The sequence below is a fragment of the Bombus fervidus genome, chromosome 10 (genome assembly GCF_041682495.2).
Source record: "Bombus fervidus isolate BK054 chromosome 10, iyBomFerv1, whole genome shotgun sequence".
Taxonomy (NCBI): domain Eukaryota; kingdom Metazoa; phylum Arthropoda; class Insecta; order Hymenoptera; family Apidae; genus Bombus; species Bombus fervidus.
The window spans coordinates 13,840,667-13,855,888 of record NC_091526.1 but is presented as its reverse complement, the minus strand read 5'-3'; the positions used below and the strand labels follow the sequence as shown (position 1 = coordinate 13,855,888).

Genomic DNA, 15,222 nt, shown 5'->3' with positions numbered 1-15,222 from the left:
CGATCTTCCGCCCCCGCACCAACGATCTCACCCCCGTGTCACGTGTCCGCGATAATGCATCGCGTATACGTGCCGCTTCGCTAGCTAATATTTGGCAGCGAACGCGACACACGCGGTTATAGCCGGACAGTACGGTCTCTTGTTGCTTTCTGTCCCGGTGATATTGCCAGGTATTTTTACAGTTAGGCAGCGACGCGTTGAGCATTATTTATCGTCGAACAAGATTTTTCAAACGGTCGTCCGGTCGATCCAAATGGGAATAAACGACGTGATCGTTGCGTATACGGTTAAGCGTAACGTTGTATCAATTATCGCCGTATCACGTACTTTGCTCATCTCGGATTCTACGGTCGATAGCAAATAGTAACATTTCTAGTTCGGAGTATAGAATTGTCGTCGAACACTATCCTTGCGCGTATACGAAAAACGCATCTTTCTCTCATTATACCAAAGTTGCGTTCCAGACACGGATCGATAGTCGTATCGAAGGGAAGTTCGTGGCAAAAGCGGTTTAAAGAAAGTTAGTTTTACAAAAACTTACTTATCCCATCTATTCCTCTGACGCCGACTATAGCAACGTTAAAAAATGTAACTGCTGTTATTTCACTTTGTTTTCGTCGATGATATAATGGCATGTATTATTCAACAACGTATCCTATCTGTGTTTCTTTTACGTCGTCGTGTCTCTTTAACGTCTCCGCCTTTGTATACGCAGAGACATTTTATCGAGTCTATCGGTTCCCAGAACTAGAGTGGAGTCCCTTCTGGAGTACATCCATAGGGATCGCATGGCGTCACATGTGACCCTGTTGCGTCTAAACTCTACCACGTAAAGAGACAGACGAACAGAAAGAAAAAGAAAAGCAGGGTGTAAATTGTCGATAAAAATGATTTGTTTTCTACTCACCGATTTCGTCCAACGTGAAAAACGATGCTCGTCGTCTGTTCCTCGCTCTTGGAAAGAACCGTTCTCATCAATCCTTCCCGATCACTCACGTGAATTTACTACTCCCTTTCTCGGATCGATCGATTCTATTCATTTTCTCACAGAGCAGGCGAATTCTCTCGGTCTGCGCCGAGTATCGAGAGACCATTTTCGAACAAGAAAAAAAAAAAAAAAAAAAAGAAGAAAAAAGAGGAAGGAGAAAGCGAAAGAAGAGCTACGCTTTGGAAAGATTTTCATCGAAAGATTTTAATCGTTTTTCGATATTGTCGAAGTTAAAAGGATCGAAGCTAAAATTGGATAAAGCGTCGAGAGAGAATGAATTTAGATGAATACCTGTTTTAATTGACGAAGCCAAATGTTTTTTATTATTCTTCGATTTAATCGATGGAAAATAAAGAATTAGGCTAGCGAATCGACAGGTTCGAAACGATACGAAGTAAAAAATATTTTCGTTCCATAAAACGAATTATTTCGCATCTAAGGAATCCGAAGTTAAGAGATTAGAAATTAGCTACCGACTATTTAGAAATCGGCAAGCCACAGCCAACGTTAAGGAAGAAACGAGTTTTTTTTTTTAATTATCACGAACTAATTAACTTCTTACTTTCTCTTAAAATAAGTCTCTTAAAACGAGCAGTTTCGCACCAAAATATCCTGCTAAAGCTATACGAAATACGTCAAGATGATAGAAACGAGGAATGTAAATATAAAACCCGAGGAGGGACGTTTGTACAAGTACTTGGAGATTTCTAAACGATGAATTACAGGCGAGATCGTTTCTGATCGATAAAAGCTCGCCAGCGTGGAACAGACGCGACGATTAAGCGCGTCTCTAGGCCAGAAAATCCAAGTTGGAAATTGCTGCGAACCATCGAAAAATTATCCGTTCCCGATTAATGACATTTCGAAAAACGGAAGGGCAAAGTTGCGACGGAATGGCTAATTGATCGATAGGCAGTTGCCGCGTCCAATTCCGTCGATTCGCTGTTAGAACTCGCGTGCAACAGTTGACGGTGAAGCTGGTCCGAGCTAATTGGGCTAATAGTTGCGGAAAAGTGGCCGACGATGTGTGTACACAGGAACGTGTTATTACGCCGAGTAAGAAATTACCTTTTGGTCGCTCGTAACGAGCCCGCGACACGGAACCGAGTATCAACCGACAACTGCAGAAGCTGCGAATCGGAATTACAATTTGTCGGCGCGCCATCCACCGAACGATGTCGCTTTTAACTCCAACGCCGTACATCGGTTCATCTTTCTTTCAGACTATTCGCTTTAATCCGCGCGATTCCTTATTAATTTATATTCTCTTCGATATCGATATCGGGCCGATTTCCGACGATGTCGACGAGTCTGCGATCTATTAATTTCGAGAGGCGACGATTTTGAGAAACGTAAAGAGACTGGGAAAGCTGGCACAACGTCGCACTAAATGTCAGAGGCGCGAAAAAGGGGCGCAAGTTTGGCCTCGTGCCGATAATTCGCGCTTACGAGAGTGCGAATGGAACGGAAGAAAACGAATCATTCTGAAACGAACCTCGCACGATACAACACAACACTTTGGGGCTATGGTCGTCGCGTCGACTCTCTCGATTTTCGAATATTTTCCAATCTGTTCCCGATTAACATTTCCGTCCGTTTCATCGGTCGAAGGATATCGTCTTCTCGAGGAAGGTCGTTATTTCGGCGAGAAACGATTAGAATTCGTTAAAATACGGATGGAGAAACGAAGAATGGTTTGCAGGGAAGAGCAGGTTAGGTCTTGAAATCGCAGAGACCGATCGATCGGCTGGGAAAGGTCAAAAGTGGAACGGAAGAGTCTCTTTCGATCGAGAATGTTGGACGTTGCACAGAAATCGTGGAAGATCATCGAGATCATCGGTCTCGGACTTTTAAGCATTTCGCCTGGTCATAGCAAGTAAGTATGTACTTCGTTTCGCGATATCGGCTTTAAAGGTGGCCCCCATCGGAGCACGTAGCAACAGCGTTTCGATACCTTTCGTATGGACCAATCGTCGCGAAGAACGAGAAAAATGCATTGTAAAACCAAGCTCGTATGAAATTCTCGCCTCGAATCTTCCTGTTCGTTCCACACCGATGAATACTCGATGAAATCTTACGTCATACGTGATTTCCACGGGAATTACCAACGCCGGAAACGTTGGAAAATATCGGTCGAACGCGTTCGACGAAAGATCACAAGAACATCGAAAATGACGATAAATCGCGAAACAGATTCCCGAAAAACTCGTTTCCCCTCTGTTTTTGAAACGACACTGATCAACTCGGCTAATTAACTGATAAAACGTTCTTGGTGAGCGAGAAGTACAAGCGAAAGAAACGTTTTCGATGGAATCGATAATTTCAAGTCGACGACTACCGTCGTGGCATAATGGGTTCTCTGTGCGTTCTCTTGCGAAAATTGCGAGAAAGAAACCGGCGATGAAATTGAACGAGTAGAATAGCACAGCGGTGAAGGCGGCTACGGTAAATTCCGATGCTATTTGTGCCTCGTTTGCTTTCTGTTCGTTAGAAACATGAAAAATTCGTTAGCACAATGACAAAAAAGAACACCGAGGATTGGCTAGGGAAATTCGGGAAATTACGTAATTCACGGATCGAAATAGCCGTGTTTTATTGATCGACGGTGGCCCCGCGTAACATGCATACAGCGTTGCGAGCAAATCGAAGAATCTTTGCGAAAATAAGGAAGAACACGATGGCTCGTATCGAAGCAGATTCACCGCGAATTCTTGGAAAATATTATAGCGGATAAAGATCGTTGTAGAAATTTAAATTCGTTTGGTGTAATACAGGTGAGAAGGTCGCGGTTGCCCCGACGAGAGAAAAGTCAACAAGTTATTCTCGCTGATCGGGTGGGAACGCGAAAAGCTATCGGGATTCACGGAGGAAAAACGGAGAGCAGGCTCTCTCTTTCTTCGACGAGCGGCGGAGTTTAAAATTTCAAGGCGCCCGGCTAACAAGTTACTATCGAGTTGGACAAAGGGAACACCAAAACGTGAAACGGCAACGTCTACTTTCTCGACCGTTTTCCCGAAATCTGCCCATTCGTATTTATTTGTTCGATGTCCGAGAAGTACAACGTCTCTTTCCCTCTATTCTTCTTTTGTTCACCGAGGATCGGTCGAAAACGTTGAAAGAGAACCCGAAGAACTCGATGCGCGTTTCCAGGACATCCTATAGACACGGGTCTGCGGCTCGACGTAACGGAAGCAGCTGACTCCGAGGCGCAACTTTGACAGTCCCGGCTAGTCCACTCAACTGAATCAACTTGGAGTTTCCTCGGACACGAACAAGACAAAGAAGATTATCCCAGACACCGTAGGATCGATTAGATTTTCACGAGATTCTGGCCATCTAGTCGAATAGTTGAAAATTGCGACTGAACGCTATTATTCCGGAAACATTTCGATCTCGATACTCGACGACCGATACCGCCGTCCCCCTTTCCTTTTCTCTTTCTTCTCCTTTCTCGATTCCAAAGTTTTTCGTTCTTGAATCAGCAGAATGCACACGAGTCTTGATAGAGAAGGAACTCGGGTGAAAACCCTTTTTCTTCCTTGCAAGTTGAGAATCCAGCCGACGCACGTTTTCCCCGAAACAAAGCGGAGAGGAGGCGAAACGAGACGAGACGAGACGAGACGAGACGAGACGAGACGAGACGAGACGAGAAGCGTACGAGAGGGTGAGCGCGACAGACAGAAGCAAGTGTCACACGCGAGAGAGTGTCCGGTTATATGGTGCAAGAGAGTGCGGGTGAACGGTGCAAGGTACGCGACACGTACTCGTCGAGTGCGGCTGGCCCAGCCAGCAGACTACTCCAACACTACGGAAGAGAGACCTCAGTGGGATGGCAGTTTAAATGCAACTATGCTTCCTCCGGTTTGGGTTGAGCGCGCAGGGTCCGAGTCGGCCCGGCTCGGTCGTGCTCGGCCGCTCTCGGATCTCGTCGATATGCCCATAGACACAGTGTATATGTCTATGGATATGCCTTGTCGGTCCACGCTAAGCTATGCTTCGAAGCTCTACTGCTCTCTTCTCTCTTCCGTCTTCTATTCTCTAGTCTCGCGTAATTGGCCCCCTTTTCCTCTTTTTCCTCCTGCGATATTCCTCCTATCTTCGTCCCTGTTTCTCCAACCTTTCCTTTCCTTTATCTTTATCTTTCTCCGCTCCTTCGACTACTCTTGCTTTTTCGCCTGGCTTATACTCCTTTCTTTCACCACCGACTATCCTATGCTTACGGAAAACGATGAGCTGACTGCAATTAGCGTTGGTCACTGGATCGGTGGTAGTGGTGGCAGCGGTAGTGGTAGTAGTACGGGCGATACGGTCGACGTTGGCGCGTAGTAGTGGTGACGACGTTGCTTCTATGTGTGGCGTGCGTGAAAGTGCGGGGGTGTAAGTTGGTGGGCGAGTGGGTGCGGGCAGGGGGCTTAGCTGGCTTGTAGGAGAGGGCAAGGAATGACGGTAGTAGGATATCGACGGCCGGTAGTGGGGGAAGAAGAGCCGGGAGAGGGGAAGAGCTTGCGACAGAGACGGTCATATGGCGCCCGAGTCGGAACAGGGATGTCTTATGTCATTTTTCTTCGCGATATTCTAACGGGTGTCCCGAGAGTCGTAACCGGTGAGCTCGCGGCCTTAACCCCGTTCGAACGTAGATTTTTCGTGAAACTTTTATTATTTTGTCGGTGGCTCGTGCGCGCAGCCTGGCAAGCCGGCCAGCCTGTCGGATTTCAACCGGGCGACCCCGTTTAAGGAGCAAGATTTTTGCGGAATTTTTATCGTTCTTTTTATTGTTCTCTCCTTTACTACCTCTACGTCCGAGGAAGTTACCCGGGGAATAGTAATTTTGAATTTTACTGGCGCGAAGGTAGTACGTATATTCTTCTCGCGGGGCTGATTGGCGGAATGATAATTGGATCGCGGTAAGGGTTTTTAGCGAGTGAATCTCGCTGCGTACGTTGAAACGAACACGACCCTCTGTCTTTTTATTTTCTCAAATGTCTCTAGAAGCAAAGGAAAACATTTGTTTCAGAGTTTAATACGTTTATTAAAATTTTCTTTGTTCCGGTATCGAAACAACGAGCTACTTTTCAACGTGTGAACGAAAACGCCAAGTTCCAGGAAGTATTAATTTTTTCCAATTTCTTCTTTCGCCTTTCATTAAGATTATCATGGACGAAACTGCGAAGGTACGATCGCGGAGTTATATCGCAAATCTGATGCACGATGTCCGTACAGCTCGCGAGTAGCACCGATTTCGAAACGCATTTGCACGCGTTCCATTATTCATTCGCGGTAATGACACCGATCTCGAATATTACGTATCTCGCGTGCCCGTTAAAACTATGCGTCGATCCTTTTCCTCTTCGATGAGATTGCTTTCGCCTCTTGGACGTTGTTCTTCTTTTTCCTTTTGCTTTATCGTCTTATTTCGCTCGTATGTTTGTGGTTCCTTGTGGTGATGATTCCCACGAAAAGTTTTCTCGTTGAATGAGAGAAATAGAGAGAGAGAGAGAGAGAGAGGGAAAGAAAGAGAAAAGTTATCGAGCTGGACGGATTTTCAAAGTTGGTTCCCTGGAGCGCTAATCGAGCCGACCTATGTAGCTAGTTTCTGGATGAAAGAGGAAGCGGCCCCGTTCGCAGCCCGCGGCTGCTTCCAGATGCAGCGTTTTGAAGATCCGCCGCCACCGACGCGGACTCGATTATCATAATAAAATTTAATTGGCACGCTACGTCGTGCCCAATCGTAGCCATGCCTTTAAACGGCCTCGATTTTCTCTCGGGCTGTTTTCCCCCGGATCGTTTCTGTTTCGTTCCGAACTCAGCTTCAATTCGTTTGGTTAAATCCGTAAAACGAGCAACTCGGAGCATACCGAACGTGAACTTTCGAACGGTAGAGAGATTTTCGATTTAATTGCATCGCGTGTAATGGCTTGAAATTTGATAACGCGTGTTGCGTGTTAGAGGAGACAGAAAGAAAAAGAGAGGTAAGAAGAAATACGAAAGCCGTAGAGGATAAAGTAAAAACGAATAACGCTTGTGACATACTTCTGTGACATATAGTTGTAGTAAAAGCGGTATATTTTTTCTAATGCGAAGAAGAGGAGAAATGACGTTATTTCCGAACGATATTCAACGAAAGTGCATTTCACCCAACTATTTTATCGAAGACGACATTCCATTTATGTAATTCTTTTGGTTATTCGCGACTTTTGCGTTTTACGTTAATTCGAGGATTTTCTGCAGTTTTGATCTTTGTGCGAGCAAAGATGCGAGAGAAATTATCAAAATCTGCTGACGAGAGGCACGACTGCCTTTGGAGGAAATTCAACAACTTCAACTCGATAACCCAGATTTCGGTGCAGCCGCATAACGTTCGGGGTAAGCAATACAAGTAAATGTATCGCACCCTCTAGTTTAGAGAGTTCGCAACTGTAAAATTAATCCTCGAGTCCTAATATCGTTCCCTCCGGATCATAAACTACCGGTCAAACTGAGAGCAGTATCGGTCGATTCGCGTATCCCTTTCCGTACTTATGTACTTATGCCAGCTGAAATAAATCTAGCTGATCGCACCTGCGACTCCAGCTCTTTAACGATTATTATCTGTGAATAAACTCTTCGAGTGTTGCAAGATTTAGGACGAATCATCCTCAAAATTCAAATTCTCCGATTCTCTGTGGAAACGATCTTTCGTTTTGCACCAGTCACGTAGAAACGCGTTTTTCTGGAAAATTTTTGTCTCCAGTTCTCTCAAACAACTCGAACGAAACAACTTGAAAAAAGAAAGATGCACGTTTACGAACACGGAACGATACTAGAGCGGAATCGAGACAAGAATAAGGAAGAATTGCGTATTAAATGCGATGGGAATGGAATTTTGCACGTACGAGGCTTTTGAAGGGTTGAAGTGCGTGTCGGCGAGGGGTAGAAGCACTCGAATAACCTAGATTTCGCGAAGACTCATTACATAACTTTTGCGATCGATGGTTGCAACAACGGGTCTCTTGCGCGTTCTTCCGGCGGTGCATATGCACGGGAGAGGAGCGTATAGTGTACATGCATATATTTACGAGGATGTTATCTAGCGAACGTTCGACGCTGATAAAAGCGCGGCCAAAAGAAGAACGGTTTCATACGGTTCCGGACGTTGTCGGGCTTTTTCGCAAACGCTTCTTTTACAAATCAACCGTGCAAGCGTCTACCGTCCGTGAGAAGAGACTCGAAATCCGTTTTACGAACGATCATCGAACGTACTACCTCGCCGTGCCGTTACAATTCCGTCGTGGATACGGTTCTGTCGAAACCAACTATTTCCATAGAGCGAAAAGCGTAAAAGAGCCATCGAGAAATTGTTCTTCGCTTCGAATTACGACGATGGTGTCCGGTCTTTCTATAAATAACATCGTACTAGAAGCTCAGCTATGGTAGAAAAATAATAATAGCCTACTCGACGATGAGCTACGGAACTAACGATAAGCGTACGCGTACGTCGAATCAAGCAAAACGATCGTTTCGACAAGGTGATACAGTGTTGTGCGCGTATGTAATAAGCGTTCAATGACTGTCACTTGAAAACACGGCCGACGTGACAGTAGGTCGAGACACGTTCTGCACTGTTAATGCAATTTTATGCGCGATATTGCACCTTCGCGCGTACAGATTCACGGTACCCTTTTAGTCCAAAAAGATGACAGAACTTTTGCATTAACCTAAAATTATATGCTTTCAACGTGTAATGTAATTCGATGCGGCGCTCGGTTAAAAAATTCCACCGCTCTTCCTGACCCACATCTTTTGCCAATAATTTCGTGGATAGAACAATTTTCTAAGGGTACCGTAAGTAACGAATCTCACAGATATCAACCGTCTTGAATCGATTCTTGCAGAAGGGAGAATAACTGATCGTATTCTAACTTTACGTTCTTACAAAAATATGCGAGAATTTAGGAAAGAAGAAACTGATTCATCCGAAGTAAATTGGAAAAGAAAAACGGTAACTCATTGGGAGACAGTTCGTTAAAAGAAGTGGCAAATTCGATACGCGAAAGAAATAAAGTTCTTCGAATGTAAATTTATAATAAAATATATAAAGTACAGTGGCAAAAGTTGGAAATTTTGTTTCAATTTTATGTTCTCGTAAGCATGAATTTATTTAAAAAGCCGAAGCAACTATTTCATATTTCATGAGCATTTTATTAGAGAAATAAATTATAAATGCAGAGTAGCAGATGTCACGTACAAGTAAAATATTTTAAAATATAAACCTCAAAATATTACTACGAGAAAAATTGGAATTCACATTTTAATTTTAAATCCTCGCAAGCGCTCTATAACAGCAACCGTCTAAAAACGCATTCGGAGCTATTCCTAGCTTGCCAAAAAGCTCAACATCTCGCTTAAATGGGATGCACGAAGATCTTCTCGAGTGACCGTAAATCTATGTGAACGAAATAACTTATTCTCAAAACCATTCTTACGAAGAAACTGCCGCTCTTATCCTTGCTAAAGGCCATTGCTAATCGTAATATTTCTTTTAAAAACGCAATAACTCGCGTCGAAGAATCTCCATTGCGATAATTACTCGGAGCTGGAAAAATCTCGAATCTCTAGAATGTGGAAAATAAAATAAAAAAGGACGTAGCTCGTTCGTTGACAACGCGATGGATTTATGAACAATGATCTAAATCATAATCTGGTATACCGAATGGTAACACCATTAAGACTACATTTCAGCGAGCGAGACAGCCAGCGGAACGTTGACGTACGGACACGCATACAAAGTTGCATATACGTACGTTTGAATGGAATGCATTCTGCATTATGCGTCACGTCAGAATTCCGAGCTCGAGTACGTTACGGCAAACGACCGTAACGACGAACAAGTGGCTGCCGCGTTTCATCTCCTGCGATTTTCCATGAGAAACGCGAAACGTTGTTTGGAAAAGCGGCGGTGATGGTAGTCGTATGAAGATAAATTGATCCGAACTTAGCCATAACGTCGACGTATATATCGCCTTGAATTAGAATTCCTAATGATTATTTGTCACGTGAGAGCGAAACAATGTTTCGTTTCGCATTGCACGCGACGAGGAAAATGAGTCGCTTTGTTTGGACGGTTTTGTCTTCTGTGATATCAATGAGATCGTGGAATATTAATGTATCTGTTTCGAGACAGATCGCCGATATACTCGCGAATCGTGGAAATTCTTTTTGCCAGGAAGAAAAAGAGAAAAAAGTAAAAGATAGAACTTCAGAGGTTGTTTTTCGCGACCGAGGCTGGATTCCGCGAGTATCGACGACGAGCCAATCGCAAGCAATCTCTTCACGGTGCAAGAAAGAATATAGAAAATTATTGCAACCAGGTAATTACGTTTCGTTAGGGTTCGATAGCTCGACTCGAACATTTGCAAAAGCAATTCGCGACGACAGAGCGTGCTCCGAGTCATCGAGAGTTCCTAAGTACCGGATAATTAACTCGACTTTTCTCGTTGCTTGCGGTTTCTTTGTAAACCGCTTTATTTAATCGCGAATCGAGTTCTATCGATCTGTCTCGCGGAAAAGATATCGTTTGAACGTCTAAAACCAATCTTGTCTCCGAAGCATGTTAAGTAATAAAATCTCTAAAGTTTCGTTTAATGGAAAAATAGAATTTTAAACGTGGAGGATAATCAATTCGTAATTTTTCATACTGACTTTATCGTAGATCGACAACGTCGGATATTGACGTTTGTTTCTCGTTATATTAGTATTCTTTGAATAATTATTTTATTCCTCGGATCTCAAATCGGACATTACGGATAACAAGTTACGTTTCTCGTAGATTCCAATACTCGACGACTCGTTGAAGATCGTTTGCGGCTGATTCGACGCGATCGAGTCCATTTCGTTCCTTATTAGCGAACACGTGCGTGACGATAATTTTCGCGTTGATTTCGAGCACCTGGTAGTACGACCTAAAACTTTTTTCGAAATTGATGCATCGGAAATATTTTATCGGAGATTTGGTAACCCTTTGAGCGATTAAGCTGCACGGAACAGGGCTGAGTCATTAATGTCACGTATCGGAGGATTTATTTTGTTACGTGGAAATTAATCTTTTTCCCCCGTATAGCTGCCTCTTGTCGTATCACGTATCCAATATAGGGTTTCTTAGAAATTCAACGTGAAAAGAATAATTAACGTGTTCGAGTGACGTAGTGCTGCCTCTTACAGATTTATGCGACTCTTACAGTTACGATCGCCTAGATATATTCCCTTCGAGATTGCACAATTTACGATCGTAAAAAGATTTGCGAAATTTGGTCAACGTAATAAAGCGTAGACGTTTCAATAAACATTCCGTGTATTTCCATGTATTTATGGCTGCTAAAACTTAAACGGCCGCGTGTTTCGTCTCGAGATCGCGTTCGCTTCCTGGTAAAATATCGAAATTGAGAAAAGAAAAGCGAAAACTATAGCGTGTAATTGATTTCCGAGTCTATTAGGAAGTCGGCACTATGGCTTACTTGTTCCGCGTGTTTCGCGTCTACCTTCGTAACCGAGTCTAATTGAAGGTTTGCTTTCGCGCGGATATCGTGGTCATCTACAATGTAAATGACGGCTCCTTTGGCTGTAAGACAAACGAATCGGAGACTATCGTTTTTCATCAATCTGTCGTAACGGTATCGCTAGATTATAAATTAAAAATGCGAATTAAATTCGGAAATTAAAGACAATACCTAAAAATCGGCGCTAAAAATACAAGGGACCCGATGTACTAAAATTTCAATACATATATCAAAGGTTATACCGAACCTCGGATTAATATTCAAGCCACGTCGAATTTATTATGATTATATGGATTAGAGTTGCGCTTAAGCGACGTTTATCGCGATTAAGTGGCCATTATCGCGAATAGATACCATCAGTTTTATCCCAGTTGCGTTATTTATCACTATCGAACTATGCGCAAAATTACACACCGAAATACACACGCTAAACGATAAACAATCGAGCGAAGAGTAAAACCCTTTAAATGAAAAATACCGCGAGAGTCAGCTGTCTGAAAAAGTTTCAGGGAAAATTCCTGCGAAAACTGGATACCACGTACTACGTACATTCCGTGAAAATGGCGTTTCATATGCGGTTAATCCCGCTGGCTCTCCACGTAAAGTATCCTAGAAGCGCTCTCAATCCGAAAATAAAATTATCTCGGCGCGTAGAGAAGAAGCTGATGCGCGACGAGTCGAAGGGAAGCGAAAGATCCGCGGAAAATCGTCGCGAGGAACACCGAAGTCGAAGAAGAAACGATAGCCTCGAAACAGAAACTATTTCGTATTTGTGCGTTTCTATACGAGTTAAACGAAATTCCGAATCCCAGCTGTTCCTCTGTCTCGTCGTTATCCCGTTCACCCGGCTATTGTGTCACGATGGACTATTAAATATACGTGTACGTTTGTTGGCTGGCGGAGCATGAAAGGAAAGGAGCAAATAACGGATGAGGAAACCGTCTTTGCAAAGGATGGAAATTTAGAGGGAGGCAAGAGCTTCCTCTCCGTCTCCGTGAACGATTCGAACGGAAGGAATACTCTTTTCCTTACGCGTCTCGTCTTCGTTTCTTCTCAATCTTCCAAGGAAATATACGTAGAACGAATAAAACCCACTGTCTCGGCTCCATGGATGTTGGAAGCTCGATACGAAATTTGTCTGGAGATACCTACTTGTAAACTGTTCTCGATCCGAGGCCTTTCTTTCAGAGTAACGATGGAATATTTCTACGACTAGCGCAGATGTTTCAATGGCAATTAATTAATATTTCATTTGTATACGCGTATCTAGGTGGTACCACTATGGCAAACGTAGCGCTTTAGCTACTAGCAATTTCAGAACGTTTCTCTATCCGTTTTACTGTTAGATGCGGAATTTATTTTGATGACGCAGCTTAATAAGTGGCATGCATCCAAAGCTGCGCAAGGCATTCGTTCGTACGACCTCGTTAAAAATATCGAACCTGACTCAAATCCACAGCTGGAAATCTTATAGCTATCGTAATAATCGTTGTCGTTCTTTTCTTATTTGACAATTATGATCGATTACAAAGAAATTGGACAATTACGACGGAGCTAAAAGTTTCATCCGCTTTCTTTTACGTATTACGTGCGTTTTAAGCATAAAAATGTACAAGCATCCGTAGTCCAATTACGAATCGGAGAGGGACTACATAAAGGCCTTTTAAAAACGTTAGTTCACCGCGATGAACGACTTATCAAATCGATCTTCGGCCAAATTTCAAATAAAGATAACGCATCGGATAATAAAGAATGGAAAGGAAATTTCAATAAATCCGTTTCGTAATTTCGCGGTATTTTTTGCAAAAGTATCGGAAAGCTTAGCATTTCATTTCGTTGAAAAGCGTAATTATTTGCGTGCAATATCGTTCCTTTAAAACGTGCTCTCGCAAGAACATCGTTTCGTGTAATAAAATGTAAGTAATAAACGATGATCTTCGAGAACGGTAGAACCGATCGAAGTTGCCCCGCGATGCCAGAAAGCTATTATTTCCTCCTTTAGACGTGTTCTTTCAGTGCTTGCGGGAGAGGAAAAAATGCGACTGGAATAATAAGAATCCGAAAAGAAGGGTGGGAGGGATATAAATAGAGGGAAGAAAGAAGGAGAAGTAAGATAAAGGATGACACAGATACAAAGAGTTATTCCTCGTGGAAGAACTCGAGAAATTCAAGAGGAGGAACGATGCATTTCCGTGTACAAGTTTTCTTTGAAATCCGTCGGATGATACTCGGAGTCGTGCGTCTCTTCAATTTCATTCAGAATGTAAATTGCGATAACCTGGCCTGATTCTGTACGTACGTTGGATTCTGTATGAGAAAAAGGAGAGTGGCCAAAGTATTTGCTAGAATAGAAATCGTGATGGACGCGATGATTTAAAGTAGAGTCGTTATGGGTTATTTATAAAGATAATAAACGTTCGATCGAGCGATAGAATATGTTAAAGGAAAAATCGAGCTACCAGGAAGCTCCGAGAACGCTCTGACAACGATTCGTACGGATTAACTGGAAAAATTCAATCGACTCGACGGTACTACGTAAGAGAGATAAAAAATTTGCCGCTGTCGTTGGGCAGATGGAAAAGCGGGCAGCGTCTTTCTTATTAAATCGGCGTAGGAACGTGGCGCGGCGGATCGTAAAAATTTCTCAGCAAATCCCCCGGTATCTTTAGCACGGCCGAAATTACAATTTAAATAGCGACTCCCTTATTCATCGACCGTCAGATGTGAGCGCTCGCGACTTAAGGGTGGCTATCTTTCCCGCCGTTCCACTCTTTCTTTTTCTTTCTCGATGTCGATGGTACGACCGAGCGTGTACGACCGAGCGAGATGGAACGAACGAGAAGTTAGGATCGTGCGAACGGGACGAACGATAGTCGACGACGACGTCTGAGAAACTATCGCGAGAAAGAAAAGTAGAAGGAACGCGTAGAAGGAACGAAGAGGATGAAAGCCGAGGCAAGGGGTGAATTGGAACGAGAGATAGAAAGCAGAGGGTGGATATTCTTTGTGATGGGATTTGAGAGGCGAGCGAGGAGAGACGTTCTTGACTCGATGCTGTCCTTAAACCACGAAAAAGCTCGAGAAGTCCGAAAGCCAAGGGCTGAGTTCGCGGAAATGAAGATCCGCCGTGGTAGCCTTGTCGCACTTGTTCTTCACCTTCTTTCGTTCTCGACGAAGGAGCGCGCCAGCTTCAACGACCAGACCGCAGTTTTACCTTCGTTCGTTCGTTCGTCGTTCGTTCGTTCGTCGTTCGTTCGTTTTCATCGCCCTTCGTCGGCCACGGTCGACGAGCTTTGAACGAGTTTCCGAAATAATTTCCACCGCTGAATGAGCTCGATTCTTGAGCCACGGCAGACTCTGGTGAGCGGCGTTAATTGCTATCCACCGGTTCAATGGTTAGATGTGTTATCTTTATGACTTTTCTCCTTTCTTTTTAGTCTTTTCTACTTTTAAGTGTAATTAGGAATTTAAAGCGTCGAGATCTTGCTTGAGAATTATTAAGTAAATTAAGAGACGGATATATAGGAGGAAACGCTTTATTTTTAGATTATAAGACTCTGTTTCTTCAAATATAATTGCTATCTTTCGAACGATTTCTCGTCTTTTGGAGAGACGCGTGTCCAACGAATTTCGAAATACGATCTGGAAATTGAAAAACGATACCCTTATTTTTCCACGTAACGTTGTTCCTTCGTCCCTTGA

The 15,222-nt window shown here is 43.4% G+C and overlaps 1 protein-coding gene and 1 long non-coding RNA gene across 3 annotated transcripts in view; one reads left to right on the top strand and one right to left on the bottom strand.

Annotated features, from left to right (window-relative positions):
• LOC139991377 (uncharacterized) overlaps positions 1-5,607 on the bottom strand; it is a 42,945-nt gene extending 37,338 nt beyond the window's left edge. The window contains exon 1 of the long non-coding RNA XR_011800817.1: positions 908-5,607. This is a non-coding gene — a long non-coding RNA (uncharacterized lncRNA). The remainder of the gene's footprint in view (positions 1-907) is intronic.
• The window catches only part of LOC139991369 (uncharacterized), a 130,463-nt gene that overhangs the window by 55,157 nt on the left and 60,084 nt on the right, over positions 1-15,222 (top strand). The window contains exon 1 of one of the 2 annotated variants that reach the window (XM_072011367.1): positions 7,099-7,351. The exons of the other annotated variant lie outside the window; for it this stretch is intronic. The gene's annotated coding sequence lies outside the window, so the exon portion shown is untranslated. Of the gene's footprint in view, positions 1-7,098; positions 7,352-15,222 lie in introns of those variants that run through there. 2 annotated transcript variants of the gene reach the window in all.